We start from the raw sequence: 3,602 nt of genomic DNA, 5'->3' as shown, positions 1-3,602 counted from the left end.
TCTGAAAGCTTCAGTCTGAGCCTGCATCTGCATCCATGAACTTTGTCCTACTCCCTGCGCGGCTAACGGTGCCTGATCCAGCCTGTTGCCTGCCAAAAACTGTATTTCACCTTCAAGATTATCTGCTCCGCTCCTCATCCGATGCATTCCTGTCTAGTAGTTTAGGTAAACACTCCTCCAGCTACCGTGCAAAGGGCCAGGCCAGGCCTCGCTGTCCTCATGCAAGTAATTCATAGCCCCTGTTACCATGGAATATTCCTACCCCCCTCGCATCTCATGTAGACACTTAGACGCTTGTACACGCACTAATAGTCAGTATAGAATAGATTCTATCCTAGAGACCTTTCCTTTTGGATAACACAGTTCTTTAAACATAGGATATTAGATATGATTTGGGATTAGGTTGACATGACCCCCCAGACTTCTGTCTCCACATGTAGAGCTAAATGTCAAGTCCCCTTCACCCTCTAGTTGCACGTCAATCACACGTCATGCGGCTGCGCGCGCATCTCTGCCAAATATTTCTGCTGACATTGCAGGATTCTCTTATGGATCCACCCACTTGTGACATCATGTATAATGACGTTTACTAAGTTACGCCTATATGTCCGCCTTTTTTAGTTACGTATGCATATTTTATCTGTATTATCAGCTGTTACGCCTCCTGCATCTGTTTCACTGTAATGCATTTCCTATAAAACTGATTATCTGTCAATAATGTATGCCCTTCCTTCCTGAACTTTCGTGGTGATGGAATTTGAAGCCTGCAATTCGAATTGTATTTCCTTTGTAAAGGAATAAAGTCTTTTAGAACCTCTAATACCACGTATTCTGCCTCTTATATTTACTGAGTTATTCTTACTAGACTTTACCGCATACAAAATAGTACCGGTAATGAAATATTTACCACAGATCCACGCAGATTCCAGAATTTTCCACCACAGAAATGTAGGGAAAATGTGCTTTTTTTGTCAATTTTTAGGTTTGCAAGGGATTCTGGGTAACAGACTCTGGTGGAGGCAGTCAAGTCACCCCATCCTGGATTCCCCTGGGTGTCTAGTTTTCAAAAATGTATAGGTTTGCTAGGTTTCCCAAGGTGCCCGCAGAGCTAGGGTTCAAAAACTAGAGCTAGGCGTTTTGCCAAAAAAGGGTAAATTTTCACTGCGATACTGAGTTGTGACCACGTTGCGTTTTGCGCCATTTCCTGTTGCGGGCACTATTCCTACCCACACAAGTGAGTTACCATTTTTATCGAGAGACTTCGGGTAATTCAGATTTGTAAAGGAACTGTTATTATCTATTGACTTTCGATGCATTTCTGCCTTCCAAATGAAAGATATTGTGTAAAAAAGAAATCATTCTAAAAAATGACTGATAATTCTCATGCTAGTATGAGTATTCCCAATTTCAGAAATGTGCAAATATCTACTGTTTCTAAACTCTATATTTTGTTCCCATTTCAGAAATACATAGGTGTCTTTCATACCGATTTTTCCATGTACACATTTTTACAGAATAATTACTATATACCTGGTACATAATAAAAAACCATTGCAAGTTGCTGCTCAGTTTTTGGCTCTGGGTTCGTCGGGTTCTTGGTGGACCTACAAGTCCTATATATCCCCACAACCAGTAATGTCCAGCGGATGTAATGGTATATTGCTTTCAAAGAGCTGTCATAATTAGAAGAAGTTACAGGTGAAAACGTTGACACAAAAGGCTGTTTTTTTCAACTAATTTTCAATTTATCCTATATTTAACTGTTAGTTTCTATAAAAAAAAACCTTGATGGATCTACACAGATGACCCCTTGCTGAATTCAGAATTTTGTCTTCTTCTCGAAAATGTATAGCTTTCCTGGATCCATTATTGCTATTGTACCCATTTCTGCCATTAACTGGAAGGAGGTCAAAAGCACAAAAAATAGCAAAATTAGGCTATGTCCCAGAAAAATGCCAAAACTGTGTAAAAAATGTTGGGTTTCTGACAAAAGTCTGGTATCCCCAAAAAGCTGGGAAAATTTTGATTTCAACCCCACAAGCCCTTTTTTGATAACATTTGCAGGAAAAAACCCAGATGCTTTCATTTGCAGCCCGTTTTTCCAATTTTTCCGAAAAAAAACAAAATGTTGCTGTATTTTGGCTCATTTCTGTGACCCCTCTAGGAGAATCCACAAACCCTGAGTACCTTTAGAATCCCCATGATGTTGGAAGAAAAGGACGCAAATTTGGCTTGGATACCTTATGTGGTCAAAATGTTACAGGGGCCTCAGCGCGAACTACCCCAAATAGCCAAAAAAGGGCGTGGCACAGGAGGGGAAAAGGCCTGGCAGCGAAGGGGTTAAAATACCAGCGGGCACCACTGCAGTGCACACTTAAATGCATTAAAATCTACTGGGCCTCTAAACCTACATGCTCTACTATGTACTAAGGACTTAAAGGTAGGTTGTCAGTACCAATTGTAATTATACCTAATTACCATGTACTTTTTACTTTGTTCTGGTTAGCAGAGCCCAGGGCACAGTCAGAGTCAAAAAGCAAGCATCAAGTTGTCAAAATATGGGCAAAAGATCAGGGGACTCTACAAACAGGTCTTGATTTTAGGGAATGTCAGGCGACAAAGAGAAGTTGCATAGCTTAGTTAAATGAAGGATAGCACTAGACGTTCGACAGTTTAGATGTTGAAGTGGTCAGGAGGTGCGCATGAAGAGATGACAACTTTAACAGTGGGAATGAAGTCAGTGGATGATGTGTGGGAGAAGGTGCGGAGCATGACAGAAATGGTTGGAATAGTGGGTGAGGTGTAGAATGTTGTAAGTGGGGTTGGGAGAAGTGTGACTAGTCTTCCACTGATAGTTAATTTTTAACGGTTCTTTCCCGAATGATGCTAGGAAAACCCAGGGATGAATGACAGGTGAAAATAACACCAGCAATGTTTTTCTAGATTATTCCGCTAATGCTAAGGTATTTCTATTTTCCATTTATATCCCAAATAAAAAAAGGCAACTGTAGGCACACTATTGCAGAATAAACTATACACCCAACTCGATTGCTTTACATTTACAGGCCACACAAAACTGTACTTCACTGTCAACAGTAAAAGTCTGGCCATCCTGCATTTCTACAATTCTTCCAATAAAAAAGGAAATTTCATAATTTCACCAGAGGAAGTGTAATATTGTCTAGAACTAAAATAGAGCAAGTGGCAGCTATTAAAAAGGTTATACTGAGTCTAAAATGCAGGGAAAGAAAATTGATAAATAATGGTATTGATCTATCAACATAATGGATTATGGATGACAGAATGTCAGTTGCTAAACCCTACTCATGTTTAGAACGTCTACTTCCTAAACTTTTCCTCTGTGGGATTAGGACTTCTACTTAAGCCACTGCTCATCTTTTTAAGGAGATATCACCAGTAGGTGGCCTGGGCCAGGAGAGGCCGTCTGTCAGTTTACTCAGATCTGCTGGCCTTGGAAGGTGGCTGATCATTCCAACCAGTAGCACCGCTTTGAGTTTCTTCATTGTACGTCTATGCACACTAGCCGGATTTAATATTCTTCTTAATAGTATTTTCTATAATACAATGAATATCACACTCGA

This window comes from Triturus cristatus, chromosome 7, assembly GCF_964204655.1.
Source record: "Triturus cristatus chromosome 7, aTriCri1.1, whole genome shotgun sequence".
Classification (NCBI taxonomy): domain Eukaryota; kingdom Metazoa; phylum Chordata; class Amphibia; order Caudata; family Salamandridae; genus Triturus; species Triturus cristatus.
Note: the sequence above shows the minus strand (reverse complement) of the source record.